The sequence below is a fragment of the Vulpes lagopus genome, chromosome 3 (genome assembly GCF_018345385.1).
Source record: "Vulpes lagopus strain Blue_001 chromosome 3, ASM1834538v1, whole genome shotgun sequence".
Classification (NCBI taxonomy): domain Eukaryota; kingdom Metazoa; phylum Chordata; class Mammalia; order Carnivora; family Canidae; genus Vulpes; species Vulpes lagopus.
In genome coordinates, this window is record NC_054826.1 from 165,611,449 (window position 1) to 165,635,536 (window position 24,088).

General features: G+C 41.0%; 1 long non-coding RNA gene across 2 annotated transcripts in view; it reads right to left on the bottom strand.

The window, feature by feature from the left end:
• LOC121488031 overlaps positions 1-19,187 on the bottom strand; it is a 112,520-nt gene extending 93,333 nt beyond the window's left edge. For both annotated transcript variants that reach the window (XR_005986965.1, XR_005986964.1), the window contains exons 1-2: positions 19,111-19,187; positions 13,611-13,722 (exon numbers count right to left, since the gene is read on the bottom strand). This is a non-coding gene — a long non-coding RNA (uncharacterized LOC121488031). The remainder of the gene's footprint in view (positions 1-13,610; positions 13,723-19,110) is intronic.
• Positions 19,188-24,088: the final 4,901 nt, after the last annotated feature.

A 24,088-nucleotide genomic window follows, 5' to 3' on the forward strand; every position in this document is an offset into this window, starting at 1 on the left:
CCCTGCCACTCTGCCGTGAAAACTAATCTATCATCCAAGCACCACTCCAAACACTGCCACACCACTGAACCCCTCCCTGGTCACTCTATTTGGTACTTCCTCCCGCCTCCAAACACGTATTTGCGTCTTTCCTATGGGACTTTTCTTTCCACCTGGCATTCTAATTTTCTAGTTTAGCGTGCCTTCTAGGATACAAAATTCTTAGAGGCTGGATCCACAGCTCAGTCACTTTTGTCTTACTCTGTGCGTTGCTTTTACACATAAATATATTTTTTAAAAAGAATTCTTTCTATCCGTTAAGAGAATCTCTTGGATTCATTAAATCAGAAAATACAAAAGGCAAACACAAACCTCTCTAACTATAGTTCACTGGGGCTATTCACACGAGAGCATATAATCCCTATATTCCTGAGGATGCCAGTATGACGCAAGTCACGGGAATAACTGATGTGCATAAAATATACCCTGAATCTAAATACTTTAATATGTTATTATTTATTAATCATATCTTAATAATACTAAACTATACTGGTTCACTACATACACAGGGAAACTTTTAATAAGTAGTTATAATATTAATACATTATTCCTTGTTCAGTTATAATAATCCAATAAATTTTCAGAAAAATTTAACATTTACAAGGCATTTTTATATCTACTAACACTTAATCTTCACCATGAGGCCAGAAGATAGACAGATGTTAAATACACCAGGTTTTACAGAAGAAGCTGAAACTTAGTGAGTCAACTAAGATGTTCCAAGGTCACACAGTTAAAAAGTGGGAAAATCAGGGTCTAACTTAGTGTCCAGCTCCAGTGACTAAAAGAGACTTCATCTCCACATATGGCCTGATGAGACACTGAAAAGCTGTAAACAAAAATACATGAACAACAAATGAAAATAAATGGTATTTTTTTTTAATTTTTGCTGATGAACAGAGAATAGAACCTTTTGACATAAAGTGACCAGGGAAGACAGAAATGGTTATTTTTAGGCTAAGGCCTAAAGAATAAGAAAGAGCCAGATATGAATAGAAACAAATAAAACCAAAAAAAAAAAAAAAAGGACATTAAAGTATAGAAACAGGCTTGTGCAAAGGCCTCAGGAAAGTTCTGACTTCTTACCATGGCACAAAATACCCTCCGTGAAGGGGCTTCCCGGCACTGATCACGTGCCAGCTGTTCTTATCCCTTCCACCCTTCACATTCAAAGAAAACACCCTCAACATTTCCTGAACTGCATATTTCTTTATGCTTTTGCATATGTTATATCCTCTACCTGAAATACCCTTTCTTGGCATTTCTACACAGAAGAAAAATGTATTTATTCTGAAGACCTATTCTCAGGTAGCATTAGTTCTCTCATAGATTCTCTATCTTCCCTCATTCAATCTAGCTGAACGAGTCTGTCCTGTATACTTTATTTTTTAATTTTTTTAAAGATTTTACTTATTTATTCATGACACACACACACGCACACACACACAGAGGCAGAGACACAGGCAGAGGGAGAAGCAGGTTCCATGTAGGGAACCCGACGTGGGACTTAATCCCGGGTCTCCAGGATCACGCCCTAAAGGCAGGTGCTCAACCACTGAGCCACCCAGGTGTTCCCATCTCCTATATATTTTAAAATTCACCATAATTTTTATTATCATTTTTAATGAGGAATGATTTAAATGAAATAACATCACCCATCTGAAGTATACAATTCAGTAACTTTGAGTATATTCATGGAATTACAGAAGCATCATCACCATCTAATTTTAGAACATTTCCATCCGCTGAGAAAGAAACTGCAGGCCCATCTACATTCCTTCCCCATGCCCATCTTCAACCCTGGGCAATCACTAATCAACTATCTCCATAAGATTTACCTTTTCAGGACATTTTATATAAAGGGAACCAGATAATATGTTTTCTTTTAGGTCTGGCTTCTTTCACTTGGAATAATCTTCTTTCTTGATATTCGTCTGAGTTGCAACATTTTTCAGGACTTCCTTCCTTTAATTAATGAATAGTTTTCTGTTGCATGAATACACTAGATTTTGTTTATCCGTCCACTGGTTGATGGATACTTAGCATAACCCAGCTTTAGTCTGTTGTGAGTGACGCTGCTATGAACCCTCACATGCAATTCTTTGCAAGCGGATATGTTCTCACTTCCCCTTGGTAGATATTGGTATTGCGGAGTCACGTGGCACCCCAGCTTTCTTTTACTTCTATGCCTTCTGCACGTTCCATTGCTACGATTGATTTTTGTTTTTACGTATCTCCTTTCCCCTCTCGGGCTACAGGCCTCATTACCACAGGCAGCCCGGCTCAACAATGTCCTTAGCCCCAACAACAGCAGCTATAGATAGACAGTAGGACCTCATACATTTGCTAAACTCTGATTCCCAAATCCCACTCTTCAGGATGGAGGCATTCATGCCTACAGCTGCACTGAGTGCTGCCACTGAGGCTCACAGATGACCCCTCCCCAGGAACTACCCTTTGCCAAGATGCTGATTTGCACAATGGTTTTCCCTCTCCCTGGGGGCAGCGTGGATCCAATGGCTGATCTACGTGAGGATACAAAGACCTGATTTCTTGCCTCCATTAGGGGCATGTCCTGAGGACATTCCAGCTCCACAGCATTCTGTTAAACCAGCCCCGGCCACTGTTCAGACCCTCTTTCAGCCCAACCTCTCTCCTGTTCTCTAGGTGTGCGGTGGCTGGGAGCTCGCCTCAATAAACCTCCTGCAAGCAAATCTCAGTCTCAGAATCTGTTCCCTGGGGAACCTGACTGCCCACCTCACCTGGTGAATTCAACCAAGAAAGTCGGCTGTCAAGAAGGTGATAATCTCTAATACCCCTTCTTTCCTCACAGGCAATTAATCTCGTCAGTTGTGTGTGATAGAGCTGTGACCTAGATGTGATCTACGTCCGCCTGACCTTTGAGGGCCAGATAAGATCAGTTTAAACCCCTCCTCATTCCACCCCACTTGAAAATCAAAGCTCTGTCTGACAGTTTTATAAAGTATTGACGGATAGAATAGTAGTGTTCTCAGACTGTCACGGTCCATTTAATTAGTTTGCATATTTTACATATGCCTATGTCCTGCCTAGTGTCTTTATTTTGAACTATATCACTCTAGACAAAACTTGCCTCAATTTTTACAAAAACCACAATCATTGATGAACTGACTTTGTTGAGTATTTGAGGACATCAAGAAAAGATTGACTTTTTTCTTTTTTGATGTTTTTTTTTTTCTTTTTTTTTGCAAGTAGGATTGACATTTTAAGAAAGCAAATATTTTCAATTAACTATTAGATTTTCCTGGCCTTGCATTTTCCTTCGGCCTTCCCATCAGGATATTTTTTACATGGCCATTTCATTCCAGGGAGTGTGGTGGGATTATGTCATTTTACTGGCATTTGTTTGTAGGACTACCTCTTGTTTATGACCACTGCTCTTCTTTTCTTTTCTCTTTTACCCTATCTCAGGAGCATATTCCTCCCATTTTCTTACATAGACAATAAGTAACTCTTTATACTCATTGCCTTTACACTTACATACTCAGTCTCTGTATCCCAAACAGCTTTCAAGACCTTCTCCTACACAAAGAAGGCTATCTTCTAAAAGGAATTCTAGTGCCAGCCAATAAAGAAATATATTTTCCATCTTCACTATATAGAGATGCATTAATTCATTCTGGGAAAACATTAATATATTTATATTTTAATATTTCTGATTAAGGCATTAAATAACCTTCCTGACGTCTATACTTTGGACACTATACTAAACCAGGGCATGCTACCTTAAAAGTCTTGCTATGTTTTGGATAAAAGTACTGTGTCAGGGGTCCATAAGACCCTTTCAGATTTGATAATTCACTAGGGGGAGTCCTGAGACTCAGAAGATGGTAGGTATACTCATGGTTATGGTTTATTACTGTGAAAGAATATAGATAAAATCAGCAAAGGAAAAAGGCATAGGGGGCAAAGTCTGGGAAAAGCTAGGCACAGACTTCCGAGTGCTGCCTCCTAGTCGTCACCCCAGGATGCACTTGATTCTCCCAGCAATGATGCATGACAATACATGTAAAGCATTGCAAACCATGGAAGCTCACCCTAGCCTTGAATCCAGAATTTTTACTGGGATTTAGTGAACTACTAAGCAGGGAGCACCTGCATGACTAGTTCAGCTACTCACATTCCAGACACCCACCCCCACAAAGCAAAAACAGGTATTCATCTTTAATCACTTTGTTAACATAAACTCTCTGGTCAAACTGCTACAGCGTGCCCCAAAACCTCAAGTATACAAAAACACTTCTCAGGCAGACATTTTAAGGGTTCAGAGCTCAGCTCCCATGGACTGGCCAAGGTCCAATCCTGAAAACAGCATTTTCTGGAGAATTTGCAGAATTTGAGCAACCCAGGTCTGCTGAGTTTAACACTTTCCTACACAGGTACTATGTGACTGAAGAGTCTAATCTCAAGTCTCAAGTTTCTAAAATCCCATTCATTCCATTTCATTCATTCAACCAGGCATTGTGATAGGACAAATATCTCAGAAATGCATCAGAAGTCAGCCATATGGTATGAGTCAGTTATCAGCCAAAGTCCCCGAAAGAAAACATCCACTCCAGAAACTAGCCACGCACCTGTTCAAAGTGGGGGATAACCACACATTCTGAAACTTTACTGATGGGAGTGCAGATTGGATCCCACCTGATTCTATTGTGTATCTACCAGTGTCCTCTCCACCTAACCCTGTTCTTTGTTTTGTCCTTTTGTGTCCATCATGGTAAATGCCACCAGCACCAGTAAAAATACTGAAGCTTTATAAGGTAGGGAAGAGTATGGAGGTAAATCAACACTTTTTCAGAGGCGTTGCCTTTTGTACCAGCGCCCTGAGAGATAAGGTCAGTATCCCCTTTGTAGGCCACAGAATTTGCTAGGACTTGGGAGTCTGTCTACATTCAATGCTCTTTGTACAAAGCAGATCAATAAAACTGACCCTAGCAATGTAGGGCAGAGACAAAGGCAAGCAGCACCGGCTTCCTGCCGGTGTAACTAGTAGACCGACCGTTCTCACAGGGCTTCACTGGCTGAAATCTGTCCTTGCCCCGTCACTTCCTTCCCTTTCTCCTTCTTTCCCTCCCTCCCTTTCCTCTTCTTCATCCCCTTCCCCATTCTATCTCTTTCTTTATCCTTCACTTTCATCTTTCACAAGTATTTACTGAGCTCCACTATGTTCCAAGGACTGAACTGTGCACTAAGACTCTAACGACAAGTGAGACCAACAAGGCCACTGTCCTTAGGAAACTGACTTTCTAGCAGGAAGGAGGCTTCTGAAACACGAAGGCTTCACTGGCCAGCTGCTCCTCACGTCCAGCTACCTGCTTTCCCCTCAGGCTTATCTCCGGTCACTGACCATCACCTTCTTAGTGCTTAGCACCTCCAGCCAAACTAAGTGAGGGTCCTGACTTGCAGAGCCCCCCCCCCCCCCCCCCCGTGCAGTTTCTTGCTCTAAGCTTTCCATGTCTCGCATTCTGTCTTTCAACACCCTTTCCGCCTCGCCCCTTGCATTTGCCCTAGCTTCCTCTATAAATCTTTCAGGTTTCCTCTTGGTACTGACTCAGGAAAGCCTTCCCTGCCTCCTAAGGTCAATGCTACTTCGGAAGTGCATCCATGTTGATGTGGAAGCCACAGGCATCGCAGCAATCATTGCAGGCTCCGTGCCTGAGCCACACAGGAAAAACCTCTCCTCTGACACATCAGATACACCCACAGGAAGCCATTCCTTTAAATTCTTCTAATGATAGTATACACTTGAGTGATTTCTGCAGCAAATAACTGCTCTCTCAGGAAATAGGAGAATGTAAAACAAACAAAGAACCAACACCTCAGTTCTGTGGCTCTAGGGGAAACAGGCAGAGAAAATTCTCTTTTTATGAATCCATTTCCCCCATTCTTCCTTCCCTTTAACCTCATTACTTGTTTAATTCTATACCCCACGTACAAATGTTCTCTTCTCAGAGTCTCACACAGTCTTCTTGTCAGCCGCTGTATCCTTGTCCTGTGCTGATGCGATGACAAATTACCATAAGCTTTGTGGCTCAACATAATGCAAATTTATTTTCTTACATTTATGGAGGTCAGGAGTCTGAAATGGGTCCCAGCAGGTTAAAACCAAAGTGCTAGCAGGGCTGTGCTCCTTCCGAGAGAATTCATTCCCTTGTCTTTTCCAGCTTCCAGAGACCGGCTGAATTTCCTGGTTCGTGGCCCCTTCTTCCATCTTCGGTCAATCTCTCTCTGCCTCTGTCTCTGTCTCTGTCTCACTTCTGCTTTCACGGACACATCACATTCCCTCTCGTTTAAGGACCCTTGTGATTACATTAAGCACACTCGGATGGTTCAGAATAACCTCCCTGTCTTGAGATTCTTGACCTAATCACACCTGCCAAGTCAGTTTTACTATATAAGATAACATGTTCCTACATTTAGAGAGGAGGACATGAACAACTCTGGGGACTCTTAGAGGACTGCCCACCACAGCCATGAATGGTTTCCTCTGTAGCAGCTGGAGACATTCTTTCTACCTCCTGCCATGAAGGGCTTTTAAACTACCGTGTTCTGCTCTCATACTATAATGAGCGATGATGTGAATTAGTCTTGGCACAAGCTTAGTGTGTTGGTTTTGGGTTTGTTTCTTGTTTCTTCTTCCCCCTGCCTCATTGGCCTTTCTACTAATGCACTGCTACCCCCTGGAGGAGGCCTGGCTCCAGGTTACTACATATGTTGATCAAGCTGATGCGGGCCTGCCTGATTCCTTCAGTCTCTTGGAGCAATACTCATACTGTGACACTTTGATCCTCTGTTGTAACCTAGAGAGTCAGTCTTAGTTTTTAATCCCGCCCATTCCGTGAATATGCTGCGTGACTGTTGGCAAATGAATTATCCTTCCCGGGTCTTAGTTCTCCTCATCAGCAAAACAGAGACAATAATACCTACCTTGCAGATTTCCCGTAAAATGGAGGTAACACTTGGAATGCCCCTTATGGGCTAGAGGCTGAAGGAATTCTGTATATTATTGCTGTATTGATAAGCATAACACACAGGAAAAAACCATGAGGTATTAGAGCGAGAAAGTGAGATAAGGTAAGGTGGTGCAAGGCCTGGAATGACCAGATAAACAGGTAATGTGCTACGTAAAGTCAAACTTTAAGGCTTTCCTCAGCCCACATCCCTATATTTTGGGAGCCCTACTCCTGAAGAGTCCCTCTCCTTCACCTCAGACTATTTCTCAAGTCTCACTCCATACCAGCTTTTCGTGAGCAATCGGAAGATCAGCAGTTGTCTCAACCTACTTCTGAAACCACAATTCACAGGTGTCTGCTTTCTCAACACGATCCAAAGGATGCCCTGATAGTCAGTCCCCTCCTCAATACTGCCAGTATATTGGGCCCAAATAGGTTCTTGGTTTTTTACACAACTAATAGTACCTAGCCCTAGAGTAGCCTCCTATTCAGAACAAGGAGTCGATTAAATGCTCACTCGGGTGCTATAGCACTTTTATTTATTTACTTATTTATTCAATCAAATGTTAAACCAATTAAAAAGAAAAAAGAATTCTACAAGGCTACTTCCCAATAACTATCCCTTCTGACAAGAATCTCATTTCCAAAAGTTTAAAAGTAAGAATAACCAATCTAGGAATTTTCACAGGACACTGGTGTCTCATATTTGTGCCTCCCTCATAGCTTTAAGCTCAAATACAATCAGTTTGCAAGTCAAAACAAGATTTTAGCAACTGCCAAGTCATCTTGGCATCTGAAAAATCAAGCTCCGTTCTGATGTTTGCTTCATAAATTAGAACCAACAATAAAGATTCTGGAATCGGGGCTTAAGTGGCAATTTTGTTGATGATGCATGACGCAGAACAGAATGCATTTTGTTCGGCCACATGGTGCTGTCTTTGCAAGGCTGGCAGCAATAGAATGTTTTCTGTTAGGATGTTAGCTAAGGTTTGTAAAAGGCCACCGATTATTCACCTTCTAGCCAAGGAGATGTTTTTCATAGCTATTTATATACTTTAATCCTAAATGGCCAAAATTCCAGGGGTTATCAAGGGCAACAGGATCTTTAACAAGAATAATAATCCGAACTCCCTTCCAAATTACACAGATAACTTACACGAAACCAGATGCAATTACTCTGATAAGCTTTGGGGAAACGAGTTAATTCATCATTATCAAATGACCAATGTGAGTCAGAGAAACACCCAACAAATTGCTCAAGGTCACATAGGTAACCTCAGACCTCTGACTAGGAGCCATGGTTCCTAATCCACTCCTTCATTTCCAGCTACTTAACCCCAACCACAAATGCAATGGTTTGTTTCTCATTTTGAAAAGTTGTAATTTGAGTCTGGATCTTTGCTCAATAAGACCCCATTTTGCAACTTTTCACTTCCGGACTTCCCTAAGGTAATCGTATCCATATCTTTATTTCTTCATACCATTGTTAAGTCCTATAATCTGTTTCCGTAACTTCTTATCCTTACTAAAATTAGCCCCTAAAGGCCTCCAAATTTGTTTCTTTTTGGCAACTCAAGAAATATATATCATCACTATAATTTCAAGTTCCACAAAAATGGAATTTGACTTCTTTCCGCTCAAAACACATGCATGGTTCCCTAGAGGTGATAATCTCTATTTATTATTACATTTAGTGACTCCTTCCTTTAAAAAAAAAAAAAAAGGAAAAGAAAGAACAAAAACCACCAGTGGAAAGCCATAAACAAAATTAGAACCTGATTTAGGATTAAAAATGATATTAGAAAAAACAAAAGATTTATAGGTGAACCTTGGCTCACCTGAATACTATCACAACTAATACAAGTTTCTATTGGTAGAGAGCAACCCTAAGCCACATCCCAATTTGCCGCCCCAAATCAAGAGGATTCAGCACCTAGCTGGTCTCCCATTTACTCAAACTCCTTCTACATCACCTGCCACTGGAATATGTTCTTATCCTGGCCTTGCTTTCCCTACCCATCATGCTTTGGAGAACGCTACCATCCATGGGTTTGTTAGATTCTTTGAAGACAAAGCATTTATCGTCTTCACAATAGCATTGTATCTAACCAAAGGACATCATTTCACAATGAAAATTGGAAGGCAATGGCTAATGCCCTACAGATAACTGGAATTATTAGCAGCCTATCATGCAAAAACAAACAAATAAATAAATACCGCTAGCTTCATTGAATGGTGGAAAGACGTATGTAAAACTTTCCTACTGAGACACCTGGGTGGCTCAGTTGGTTAAGCATCTGCCTTCAGCTCAGGTCATGATCCTAAGGTCCTGGGATCAAATCCCGCATCAGGTTCCTTGCTCATCGGGAAGCCTGGTTCTCCCTCTGCCTGCCCTCTCCCTGCTTGCTCATTCTCTCTTTCTTTCTCTCTCTCTCTCTCTCTCTCTCTGACAAATAAATAAAATCTCAAAAAATAAAAATAAAACTTTCCTACCAAAAGACTGACCTGTGAATTGCTGTGTAACTTTAAAGTCACAGGATTTGAACCAATGACCCATCAATGATGCAGCTTCTTCCAACAGCCAAATAATATAGGTCTGAGAATCGATCATTTTCAGATTTTGTTTCCCATCCCAACAACTGAACTCTGCTGGCCTATATTTTTTAGTTCCCAAGAGAATGACATATCGCATTAGGCACACAATAATGCTTACGTCGAATTGCAGTTGGGATCGCCACCTGGACATTTCTAGCTTCTTGGGGTATTGATGTAATCACTGGGAAATAGTTCCGCTATTGGCCAGACTGGACACTAAGTCTAAAGAGGTAATTGGCTTCTACACTACTTTGTGCTTGCAAGAAGTATGGCTAGACCCTGGAACTGGAAGACGTCCTGGGCAACTCTTTGTATCATCACATCCAAGGGAGCAGGTTAATAGAAAATGACCTCAATTTCATATTGGCAAGACTACCAAGGACTCAGATCCCAAAGGAATGAAGATCATTTCTCTTGAAGCAGAATTCCTGTCCAGCTGCAGTGCTGTCTGAAAGTTAAAGGATATAGGATGTGTGGCGCTGAAAGACACCAGTCCCCTCCCTCTTTTTGGTTTTAAACACAAGAGCAATGAAGGTAGTCATTACTAGTTTAATCTTCTTTTTCAACTCTTATATATCGGGGATGTGACTAGTGTTGACAGCTACCATTTAGTTTATAGGTTGTGAAACAGTAAGGAGTAACAGTCAGACGGTATCAGGATGGATCTAAAGGAAGAATTAACATCACCTGGAGTTTGTGGAATGAAGATAGAGCTTTTAAAGGGATTTCATGATATAACCACTGAATGAAGTGGTTTTATGTCATTTTGAGCTTCTTACTGTGGACAAGGTAAATGCATTAAAGTTGTGTGCTTGATTGCTGGATCATGTGAGGTGATAGCATCTGTAAAACTATTAGGAAAAGGAATAGTTGAGAATATTTTTAGCCCTCTTAATTTGCACATAGTCTATCTATTTTCATTCTCCCTAGACAACCTACATGCTCCAACTGAATTCAGTATCTTTTTAAAAGAAGGCATTAGAATGCTTATAGATTGAGTATGGTGAGTAAAAGGGGGAAAAAATTGAAAAGGCACCTGTTTACTTTTCTTAATCCCATGTCCTCAGTCCCCAGACAGATTTTCCTGATTTCAGTATTCTTGCTCAGCATGTAGCCTGCAGCAAATTGACGGCAATGACCCGTCTAGAACCAATACATGACTATTGCTTGGATCCTGTTACCAGTTGCTTACCTAGTTTTTAGGAAGGAAATGGAGTGGGGCCAATTTGTGTCTTAAAGCCTCCCCTTAAGATGTGCCTTGCAGCAACCACCCCTGACTTAGACTCAGCCTTTCCTGAATGTGCCGCTTCCCTTTCCCTCAGTCTGGACCATTAGGACAAAGCTAACTTCTCATCTGGCTTGCCTCTCTCTCCCAAGATGGAAAGCACAGAGCCTGACACAGGGCTGGATCTCATGACTTTGAGATCATGACCCGAGCCTAAATCAAGAATCGGGCACTTAACTGAGCCACCCAGGTGCCCCATGCACTGTATATTTTAAGTAAGAGAATCAGAATAATCCATCCATCTCTTCTTCAAGGAGGTGTAGGTGAGAAATATAAAAGCATCCCACAAATAGATCCCCATCAGACAGGCTAATAGCTGCATTTACTATTCCTGCTTCTGACCAAGTTCAGCTAATCACAAACACACTTTACACAATGAAGGATGTGAGAGGATGGAAGTCAAAGGAGGAAGTACACTAAACGGGCTCGTTAAGTTGACTGCCATGCCCAGCTTCCCTCTTCCAGCTGCAACTGTACCCAGGCTTCCTACTCCGGGAGGCAGGTATGGCCTCTGTGCATCAAAAGTAGGCATATGATCGAGACACAGATAATCCACAGGCTGAGTAGCAAAGTATTTCATGGCCTGTTCCCAAAGATGGTTGAAGTTCTCACGAAGGACGCGTGAAAAACTGGACTGAAAGAATAAGAATTGGCTAGTTGGGAGCAAAGAGAGATTTGCAGGCATTTGGAACACAGCTAAGTCCTATTATGTCTGCGCACGAGGACAAAGATGCCCAAACTCCTGCTGCTAGTGAGCCACCACATATACTCAGCACGACCTCTGATCTAGACGCCAAACAACACGACGAGTTCCTTGACCACTGAGATTCTGGATCTGGATTTTCCAGATTTCTCATGTTCCTCATCTGTACAGATCTTTATTTGAGAAATCTTGAATTAACGTATATCCTATGCACTAAATAAGCCTAAATAAACTGATGTTTAAAAAATTCAGTTGAGCTCATAGTTATAGTTAGTTAGAAAGAACTTCCTAAGTTTCGAGCTTTGTCTTAGATGCTGGAGACTGGAGATACCGTGATGAAAAGTTCACTGAAAGCCTCTGTGTCTGTTTCTCACTGTCCAGCATGAGAGAGAGAAAATCTCTGTATTATATTAACTTTTATGTTCCAGACACTGTGCTAGGCGTGTACTATAGATTAATTTTATCTTCACATAACTTGAAGAAAATAGTGTTGTTGTTTTTTTCACTTGGCACATTGGGAAAAGCAGTTCTGAGAGGTGAACTTGCCTAAGATCACAAAACTGGTGACGAGCAGAGAGAAAGTGAAAAGCTAGTTGTTGTCCATTCAGATTCAAGGCGTCCACACTATTCCTTGCTGCCTCCCCCAGGTAACAACAACCGTTTGACGTATCATCTGTGCGCTAGATGTTTTACACGTGTGATCTCATTTTATCCTCACAGAAATCTTACAAAGTTAGTATCACATCTCTACTCCTATTTTACAGCGGAGAAAACCAAATAGTACTACAGAGGCTATAATATAGATGGTAAAGTGATGTGTTTTGTGGAGTTACGGCAAAAACTGAAGACTGCATCCGTTTGAAGAGAATTTGGAAACTGGAGAGGCATGGGGAGGTGGGCACCAGGACCAGCTAGTTTTGCTTCTTAAAATGTTCCCTCTGTGTTCATTTCTACCTAATTTAATTGCAAATCCCTTTATGTCCTGTATCTTAAACATCTAGGCATTTATAAACTAAGCACATCATAATTAAATTTAACTACAATTCAGACTAGCTGAAGCCTCATCCTAGTAAGGATATTCCCGTATCCTTACTCTACGTAGAAGCCTAGTGACTTAGTTTGGTACTTTGAGTTCTTACTGACTTTATTATAGATACAATTGCTTTAGGAGAGAGATGGCAACCCAGACAGTTTGAAAAATATGCTTAGTATCTGCGTTTTGATTCATGAATCTCAAAGAGAGGAAGGAATAAATGAAACTTGGATTTGAAAGCTAATGAACAACAAAAGAATCAAGGGACTCCCCAGGCAAGATCGCCAGCAACCTAGACATCTGTTTATATATTAATTCAACATATGGCTCCTGAGTAATATTTACAAGCTGGGCACATCAGTGAATGTCCTACTTCCCAAAAGCATGTAACAGTGCTCTAGGACCTCACATATTTAATTACATCTTCCCCCACTCATCCTGTAGTTGAAAAAAAAAGTATTTTTTAAGTAGTGTTTACGTTTTCCATTATTACAAACTAACGCCACATGTAATTCTCAAATGTTCCTTCTGGTTGGCAAGACACACCCAGGAGGTTAACTTAACTGATATAATTTAAATCAAAGGCCAAGCAACTTGACATTTTAGTTAGCCTCGGCAGGACTGAAGTGGGAAATTTTGTGATTTTAAGTTTATTAAAACATGGAAAATAGTTCGTAGCTTTCCAATTTCCTTCTCCTTAGCAATTTCAGGTTCCAAGGAAGTGAGGGTGAGAAATGGAGAGCCGGACAGTACACAACGTTTCATCCTTCTAGGCTACTAGACACGACATCCTTCGGTCTGGGAAGTTTTCCTTTCCCTCCCTCTTCACTTGCTGAGGTTGAGTTTCAACACAGGCTTCTCCGAGAGGAGCATCCGCACGTCCCTTTGCTCCCCAGATCCCGGGAGGTTTCACTCCCACAGGCCCCCATTGTCAACAGTTAACAAAATGATCACGGAACTTACTGTGCTGCACGGCCACGGTTTCCATCTCTCTTTCACTAGACTGCGAGATTCTTAAGATTAGGATGAATTATTTTATCTCTTTCTTTGCACACCTGGAGCACTCGATAATTGCCTACAAAGTAAAAGAGAGAGGAGAGAGGGGAAGTGACTTGTCAAAGATCATGCAGTTGGTGACAGAGTTAGATCTGAATCTGAAGCTTTTTCCATGAACATGTCAGATCTCACTGTAATGTATTTTCAAGATAAAACAGCAGACTCTCATTGGATATTCTTTCATTATAGACGCGCTGTCTGGTAGGTACCTCTCAAGGTCTCATGTTTCAAAGGTATTGTTTATATTCTTTTTAGCAAAAAAAAAAAAAAGTGAACAATGCATACATTAGCAGTTTGGTTGACAGGCAAAGTGATTTAAGCGGTAGTTGCCAACCTCGTCTTATATAAGGAATTCTCTTTAATGCAAGACATCGTAAAAGGCTGGTACATGATAGTATCTGTACTTCTGGTGTACATTGATTAGGAAACACACACACACACGCACACGTGTGCGGCTCCTTGTACTCCTTGTAACAATTCTACGGTGTGTAGAGAACCATAACCCAGAGGCTAAGAATCACAAGTTTATTGGAAAGATCACCAAGTTGAAAGTAGAGAAATTTGGCTTCTGCTTCAACTCGGCTGTAGCCTATATGACGTTGGCCTGGAACCTGCCCTCTCTGAATCTCATATAGCTCTTTCACCTACAAATGAGGCACTGGACTAATGCCTACGTCAGGCTTTGCACTGCACGACTGCACAACCCCAGGAGTGACATTCACATTGATTACAATGCAAATGATGTCCCTTGGGGTACAATGGAAGAGCCCTGCTTAAGAAACTCCCAGCCCAAATAGGCTCACTTCTAGATAGGCTCTATTCTAAATGGACAATGGGAGAAGATTTCAATCACGGTTCCTAAAAGTGTCAGCAATTCTCATTACCCTCTCATAGTCTTTCACAGCCAACCTGACAATTCAGAAATCCCATCAGGAAGCCCTCTGGTTCTGATCTCACATTGATACCTTTTCTACGAACCACCCTGACACTGATCCTTTTGTATTCCTACTGCCGCCCCTCTCATCTCTTCTCTTCCAAAACACTCTGTATAAGCAAAATGACACAGAACAATTCTTTTGGAGTCCCCCGGGGACCCCCCTAAGGTTAATCAGGCATTCTCAAGGGGTTGTTAAAAGCTCTGATGCCTTCTTCCAGAGCCAAATGTACATGTTTTCTCTGAAACACATCTGGCCCTTGTGTCAGTTCCAGAAGCAATGATCAAATGATCATGGAGATTAGAAGAGATAATGACACATTAGCTCATCGTCTCTGTTCCTCTGGCACTGCTCTGGACAGGAGCTCCTGCCCTCCTACTCCTCCTTGTGGCTCTTACCATTAAATGCTTTGGAACATATTTCTTATTTCCCCTTAAAAACAATTCCTGAAGGATAAGCCCCAGACTTGCATAAAAAGCACACTAAGAAGGAAAGAATATGAAAAGGAGAGAAGAAAAGACAGTAATGAGAAGAGAGATGAAGGGAGGAAGGAAGGAAATGCAACGTTTCAGGCATTTCAATCAAGTTTCAGTTACGTTATTTTATTTAATCCTTTCAGCTATCTTGTAACTTATGTATTGCTGTTTTCCTTATCAAAGCTCAGAAAGCAATGCTCTCAGGTAATCAGTGCTCACTAAAACACGTGCATAAAGTTACGCAGATTTGAAATAATTATTTCAGGTGGTATCCATGCCTTGCTAAAATACCAAGGTCTAGTAGAGACAAGGAAAAAAATGCTCATAGATTTTTTTTTCATCCACATTTATTTATTTGCATTGCTTTGACCGAACCTCATCATTTGACACATGATATAAATGAGGCCAAAGAATTCTAGAATAATATCCAAAATCATACAGTTATTTATTGGCAGGGACAAAACAAGTACTGTGGCTCTTTAAGTACCAACAGCTTGGTGATTTTGTGCACAGTGTGGAATAGTCTTTACGGTAAGAATGTCTCGAACCTAAATTCTACCTCCAGAATTTACCAGTTGCTTAATTTTGAGCAAGTTTCTTGGCTTCTCTCCATGGGTTCTTGTTAGTTAGAAACAATAAGAAAACTCATCATAATACATCTGGAATTTGGAGTGGTTTATGAAGACTAGAAATACTCTGTGCACAATGTCTGGCACATAGAATATGTTTTCGCTGGAACTTTTTGGAACAGAAACTGACATATTTATAGTCTGTAAAGATATCAGGGACACTCTCATGAGTACCAGAGGGCAGAAGACAAAACAGAATGGCCTCATAAACCCTGGTCCTTTATGGCCAAGGTTTTAAGGCCAAGTGTCCTTTCTCCATCTCTCAGAAGACTCCCCTTAGCTCTTCTCTTTGCAAACCCTACACTTTTACGCTCTGCTAAATAGATTCCATTTCTGCATTTTATACGTGCTCCATTCTGACCACCCGCTGTGGCTGTATCCCAGCTTTCAGGTGCTGTGTTAACCACTTCTTTGACAGAACTCACAAGATAGGTAATCGGACTGGTTCTTACCCAAACAATCAATTGGTGGCTTTAAATCACAATTCCATCGCATATCCAACTAAAAGTAACCAGTTAGGAAAAAAACATGAAGGTCAGAATGCATCACGGTGAAAAACTCAGGTTCTATGGTCAGACTAACCTGAGTCTGAATCCAGATGGTTCAATTTTTTATTTATTCACTGTGTGACCTTGATTAAACAGCTTAACCTCTGAGAGACCTCACCCTTAAAATGAGAATACTACAACCACTTTCTTCAGAAGGTTGTTATAACAAATAAAAGAGATCTATGTAAATCATAGAGCACTTTAGTGTTGAAAACCGTTGGCTAGTACAGGTTGTACTTCCAGGCCTGTGAGAAAGAAGTTTCTCCCCTTCATCTTTCCTGTCCATCTTTTAGTTCTCAGCTTGGCTCTCCTCCAGAGCGCATGATCTAGAACGCCGTAGGCTAGTGTAAGTGCTCCTCTCTTCCACTCCGGTTCCTTAACTTTATCAAATGTATACCTCACTGTACTAAAATCACCTAGTTAACCACATTTTGTTTGTTCAGCTGTATTAAGTGATAACTGACAAAACCGTAAGCTATTTAGAGTGACAACATAGTGGGCTGATACACATATGCATTGGCAAAGGATTCTCTCCAGGTGTTAACTAACACATCCATACCTCATATACTTACTTTTTTTTTTTTTTTGTAATAACATTTAAGTTCAAAAAAAAAAAAGAACATTTAAGTTCTACTTGCCTACCAAAGTTAAATCATACAATAAATTATTACTATACAATAAATTCACAACTAGTATATGAGATATTCTAGGGCTGGGAATGTGGTCTAGTCACCATTATATCACCAGATAGGACAGTGCTGCATGCAGTAATACCCAATATATACTTATTGGATTAGTTAATTGATGAAAAAACATCATGAAATAACACCTCATGTCAGAAAAGAGGTATATCGGATGATATGATTTTGGAAGGAAGACAGAAGCACGCTCCGTCTACGTCATGAATGAATACATTCCTGCTGAACTTGAGAGCATCTCTTTCTATTTGACAGTGTTTCTGATTAACTGTGTGACTCCAGTTGGAAGTGCCCAAGCAGAGAAGCAACAGCTAATAGATTCTGAAACCTCATCTAGGCGATGACCACATTATTTGCTTCTGTCATTGCCCTCCTTTCCAAAGTGGCCAAGATTCCCACTGAGGAAGAGAACTCAGGAGTTTATACTCACCTTTGTCAGCAACCTCAAGACCCACCCCCTCCTTCAAGGTTCAAGGATGCCACGTCAGTGCCCCTGTCTTCACACAAACCAGCTGCTTGCCTATCATCGCCTCTACCTCTGATAGGTTCAGAGCTCATCCAGCCTCCACTGTGGGGCCTATGCTGAGCACTCAAGACACCAGGACAAGAAACAGACTCACTGCCCTGAGACCACACTTCTGGTCTCTCTCTGTGAAGACCAGGGAGAGAGGCCATGACTTTGGAGTGGTATTTGTCTTTTAAATATACAATAACATATCTGTTCAGTCAAGAGGGCTGAATGTGAGGGATTTTCCGGAGATTAACGAGTCGACCGCACTATTGGCTTCTACTCAAATTTATCACAGTTTTCCCCAACTACCTTGCCTCAGGTTGGAATAACTGTGGCAAAATGAAAGGACGGAGCACGGACCAGGGACAATGAATGGTTTATGTATTTCCTAATCGGCCGTGCAGTAGGGATGCAACATACCACGGACATGACCCATATCGTGGCTTTACTAAATGCGTCCCCCCCCTCCGCCCCCGCCCACCATCCAGTGTCGATTGTGGAGCAACCTGTGTGTCCACCTCCACAATTAGAGAGAAGCAATAGCTCTACCACAGGGTCTAACTTTCTTAAATGTGGAAACAGAACTCAGTGTGAACTGCTCTGACTTGTCTTTTTATCTTTTCTCAAAAGGATTTAATAGACTGGCTTTGCAATTACCTAAATAGTGGATTAAAAATACATGAAAAGCACTGTGCAGTCTCTTCTTTAACAAACATTTATCACTGGTATTTTAGAAGTCTCATCTCTGCAGAATTCAGGCCACGTTCTAGACATTACCTAATGCAACCTGCCGTCACTCAGAGATATCAGGGATCCTTTCTGTTTTGCCTCTTGGGAAACTAAAACATAAAACCTTTTTGGAAGATATCTGAGTCAGAAACACAACAAAAACAAAAATCACAGAAACCCTGGAACCCTCCCCAGACAGTTGCAGCAGAATGCTTCCTATAACGTCCCTACCAGTACTCTAGCTGTCGCAACACTACAACGCGGAGACCACACTATCCTCAGGACATACCTATCATAACAGATCATCAAAGCAGCACCTTTATTTAGTAAATAGGAGCCTTTTGAAGTCCTGCTAAGGAGGGTGAGACTTAACTCTGGGGCTAAGGAGGTGCCTTAAGGGACAGAAATGCAGTAATTTTGTAATGCAGTATTTTCCAGAATGTGTTCTGCCAAAAAAAAAAAAAAAAAAAAAGCCCAAATGAGGTTCCATGAGAAAGGTCAAATAAATATAGAAATCGCCGCATGTATATTTAGTGCCTCCTTTAAAAATTTACACCAGCGTACAAAGGAATTTGAGAAATTGTAACCAGTAGAAAAACATGCAAAAAAGATACTTAACTAATCTTTTTTTGGGTTCTTTGATTATAAGCGACAGATACGGCCCTGGTTCGTTTAACCAAAGGAATCTGTTAGAAAGAAACTCTGTAGAAAGCTCATGGATTCCAGCAGGGAATAAAAGAGTCCTCTGGAAGGACGGGGGCCAGTCAAGGAGGATCTGGGCATCTTCACGGGAATTAATGGACTTTCTGTAGGCCACGGCTCTCAGATACCCAGGCTCCAGCTTTCGTCTCCTTTCATTCCTGTGTTTATATTTACTTTACCTGAATAGAAAGTCTGACTAGGGCCGCCCGGGTGGCCCAGCAGTTAGCGCCGCCTTCGGCCCAGGGCCTGATCCTGGAGACCCCAGATGGAGTCCCACTTTGGGCTCCCTGCATGGAGCCTGCTTCTTCCTCTGCCTGTGTCTCTGCCTCTCTCCCTCTCTCTGTGTCTCTCATAAATAAATAAATAAAATCTTAAAAAAAAAAAAAAAAGAAGAAAGTCTGACTAGCTTAGTTCTCTGCCAAAGAGTTTGCCCTGAGTTACATTCTAACCTTGAGCAAATCGCCAAAAGAAGTCATTACTATGCATGATGGACAAAATACTTCAATAACTGTAACTCTGAAATTATAATCTAAACAGAATTTTAGGACTTTTACATTTCATGGTGATCTTAAGAAACCTCCTGAATGTTCTGGGTTTTCTTCCCCCAAACCATTTCTAAACTGTGCTGTACTGCGAGGCTCACTCAACGCAGTTTAGTTTTATTTTCCTCTGTAATGTTTTTCCTTGTGAAATCTGAAATGTGGTCAAAATAAAGTGAAGAGAGACTTAACCTCTAAAATGGAAACTTCACTGGAAAATTCCTCTCACTGTAAAAGCCAATAATAAAAAGTAAATGGAAAAAAGAAAATGGAATCTTATTTTATATTTGGATTTCAACTCCCAAAACTATATGCCTCCATCAGTTGGCCACACTCCAACATTTGTTTGCTGTCACAGCAAAAAGGATTAGTCACTCTTTGGGCCAAGTTAGGCTTAACCATTCCTGTAAAGGTCCAATGAAATAAGTACAGCAGGCAGGAAGCAGTGGGAACGCTCCCCACCCTCTCTTTCCTCTTCTTCCCAAAGAAAAGGAATATTAGTCAGATTCCAAGTCACCGGCTGGGAGGCATTTATGGATGATAGAGGCCGCCACATTATATGAAAATGAGTGTGGCTCTTTTCTCCTCTGCTTTTATCCATACAACCATTGCAGCAAAGTGACCCCGGACACTTTTTTCACTCGAAAAGAAGCTCGGCTATGCCTCTGATACTTTCCCACTTCTGTACTCTGTCTGTGGGTTGCAAGTTTTTTCTGGCTGTCATGCATGTTCTTATCTCTTGCTTTGTTCCATGTAGCCAGAGACAAAAGAATACCATGGCCTTTCCCCCTTAGGACAGGCCCAGAGTGAGATAAGAATCTAGTATTATTAGATGGTAGAGACAGGTCAACCCCAGGACAGACTGCCAACCCGAGCAGACCTGGACATTTCTACTTAGAAGATTGAACCTACTAAACTGAGGTGTGACTTTATTTCCATTTACTAAGGTTCTTGTTTTTATATTCATTTTTTCAATAATATTTATTAATAGAGATCTTTAACGTGGGGTATAGGATGCCATCATATGTGGAAACATGACTCTTGACTTTGGAGAGTATACAACAGTTCTGTGGAAGATAGAGAAATCAACCACAGGTAGAAAGGAAGATGACATTCTGAAAAATAACCAAGTCTTTTTGTGGTTTGTTTGTTTTCTTTTTTTGGTGCTTTTTGTTTTGTTTTGTTTTCCTCAAACTCATCTTTCTTCCCTTGGACAAGTGTGAATCAGCTTAGAAAAAAAGAAATCAATTCAGTTTCCGAATGGATTTTTTAAAAGCTCATTGTAGGGAGAAGAGTCCTGAAAGACAACGAGAAGAGGTTCAAAATAAAAACTTGCCTCTGAATACCAAAAGGAGGCAACATCTTAGGGAGGTGGGTGCAAAGTTCATCTATAGCTTCATATTAGAAAGGCAATCAAGGAGGAGCCAGGTTTCATCTGGGGTAGGAGCTCCACAGCTGGGACGGAAAACGAGTGAGCCTTTGGTGGTTGTGCATTGCTGAGAAGAGACCTTTAGCTCGGCCTCCTCCTGAGCCAAAACCGTAGATAAGTTAGGCTAGAGCAGGGCCTTGCTGCCCCTGTTGCCCTCTGGGAAGAAGTTGAGGCTCATAGGAGAGCTAAATCCCAGCATGTTTCGACAGCTCTGTTCTGGCTGTGGTTGAGTACGGGGTCCTGGGTAGGTGAGCCTGGGGGAAGCCTCACCGCATGCAGCAGACCACAGCAGGGCAGAGAAAACCGACTGAGTTTGAAGGCAACCTCCACTTCCTGCAACCACAAAAAAAAAAAAAAAAAGAAAGAAAAAACCCAAGTCTTAAAAACAGGTCAGTAGCCCCTCGGGGTGGAGATTGAAATGAGACAGAGGGTATGGATGTGGCAACCAGAGGTCACTGTAGGATCAGGAGTAGTAGCAGGAAATGCCAGCACCAGGAGGAAAAAGGACAACAGGTAGATCTCAGCACAGGTTATAGAGAATAGGGAATCATTGTAAACAAGGTACCCCCTTCCCCATGAGGCCCAGGAACTCCTATGTTCCTAAGAAAAGGAGATAAGGGAGGGGAAACTCTTGAACGGAAAGAATTCCATTTATCTGAAATTGAAAAAACAAAAATCTGGAAGTGACTTGTGGCAAGGTTTAGTTGTGCCACAGACAGAAATGGAACCACCACCACCCCCCAATCCCTGTTGAACAGAAATAAAGAAAATCACGTTTGCACACATCTGAACTTTGTAACTCTGAAAATTCATGACCATGCAATTGACTTTTACAACCTGTGAAATATTCTATACAGTAAAAGTACAGGGTGTCACACAGGAGGTCTAGTCTGGGGCCTCTAAAAAGGTTTCCCTATGGAACTGACCATTGAGATGAAGCTTGAAGGATGTAGGCATTAAACATGTAAGTGGAAAAAGAGAGTAGCTGCTTAGACACATGGAATGGCAGGTGCAAAGGCCCCAAGGACAGGAGGGATCTGATATATCCAAAAAGTGATGCTCAGTGCAAGTGGCTGTAGGATAGAGAGCTTGGAGAGGTAGGAGACTGGTTGTAGACCTGGGGTATGAGGACGGTGAGGAAACGTATCCTATAGGAACTTGTCAGCCATGTTATGCGTCTTGATTTTCATGCTGATGACAAGACCCCTTTGAAATATTCCAAGTGGGAGAGTGACACAGATTTGTCTTACAGATGCTGTACTGTGGGGAATGAATTAGGGGCAAGAGCAAAACTGAGTATTTAGCGGGTTATTACAGTGGAGTAGGGATGCGATGACAGAAAGGAGGTGGAAAGATGTCGATAAATTTGAGAAAAAAAGCAAGTGCTAAAAATGAAAAGGACTTCTAGACATGGATTGCCAATGAGAGTGGGGAAAAGGCAAGAGACTCAGTAAGGAGAGTGGTGGACAACCGTGTCCGGGCTCACCTGGAAAACTTAGTGCTATATCATGAAAACCATTTTCTTCTCTCTTATACACACGGTATTAATCCTGAAAAGATTGAGGGAAGAATCATACGACTTCCTAAACACAATGGCTTATAGCTCAAAGTCCAAAAAGCAGTTTATCTAAAAGAATACTTAAAATTACCAAAGCTAAAAATTAATCATCTTATAGTTTAATCAAACCATTTAAAAAAGGTTCACCTTAAATTTCCAGGTCATTCTTTTTAGATGTAAACTATAATTTCCATTTCACTTCATTTTTCTATTCTGTTACATAAACCAAGATTAGTCCACACATGCATACACATAGAAACCCTCAAATACACAGATTCATCACATACAGAGGTAATATCATTGCTCTTTTTTTTTTCTGGCCTTCTCTCTGGTTTCACTTAACCCTCTTGTTTGTTTACCCAAACTTTAAGAATATAAATATGCTCAAATGGAGTATAATACCCTGCTTCTTGTCAATGTTCAGGAAATGGACTGTGTGCTTTCAAAACTTCTTTTCAAAGTGGGAAAATAGACACATCTGTGGAGTAACAAAGACACACATTAAAAATTCTATGCTTGTCTAGACATAATCAAACCCGTTTCATAGTAGGTGTTAAATACTTCTAATTAAAGTAATTTAAGATTTTCTTTTAAATTCAAGAATGGTAGCAAAATGTTAACGTTCAAATATAAAAATTCTTATATTCTTCAGGATCTACTTTGGTCTCCAGAGTAACCAGATTACTTATTTACTTATTGGAGTGACTCTCTGCTAATTTATATATATCTATATATTTGTATACGTTTTGACAGTGAGAACAGATCTTTCTTTAAGTCGTACGCTAACATCTTCCTTCTCCATGTTTCCCCTGATGTCTCTTCTTTCTCACAGTCTCTTAACCAAAAAAAGATTGATCTTTTCCAGGTGGCTCTGACATTTCCCAGAAACACTTCAGTGGGGATGATAGACTGGAAAGAGAAAAGTGAACTGCTTCTCTCTCACAAAGGGGGTAAGGCCACAGAATTTGACATATTATGATGTCACTTGCAAAAATTGGATAAAGTGCATGACTTCCTTCCCGTTAGACAGGGTAGCCACCCTTCCTTTCATCTGAGCTAAAGTATTACTACCTGGAAGCATTTATCTGAAGATAGCACTACACAGAACAGCAAAGATGGTTCCATAGGATAGATGTGTCTGCCTCCATTCACGGAGGCTGGTTAAGAATTAGAAATGAGTCATATTCCAAGTCCCTTTCCACCCCCCCCCCATCTTGTCAATTCTTTCTTGATGCTTCAGCGATATCTCACTGCAACTCCTTTTGTCGGTTATACAAAACATACCCTTGTAAGTCCTCCTCATTTTTTCTTGATCTCAAACCAGAAAAAAAAATTTTTTTCAATGTACCATTTAAACAGAAACCACTGTTGAACAATGGAAAGAGAAAGATTCAAGAGGACTGGGGGGAGAGAGAGAGAGAGAGAGAGAAATAGAAAGCAAGCTTGAGGCAAAATGGTATAGAATCTTAATTCACCTTGACGGTTACTCATTTCAAAGATCTGGTGAATTTTCTAAGACAACCTGATAGAGTTCCCTTCTACTACAGTGTTAGAGACTTAGATTCAGCTCCATCACAGGTGCTGGGGACTCAGAAGATTTGTTTGTTTATATAAACTGTTGGTCAGAGGAA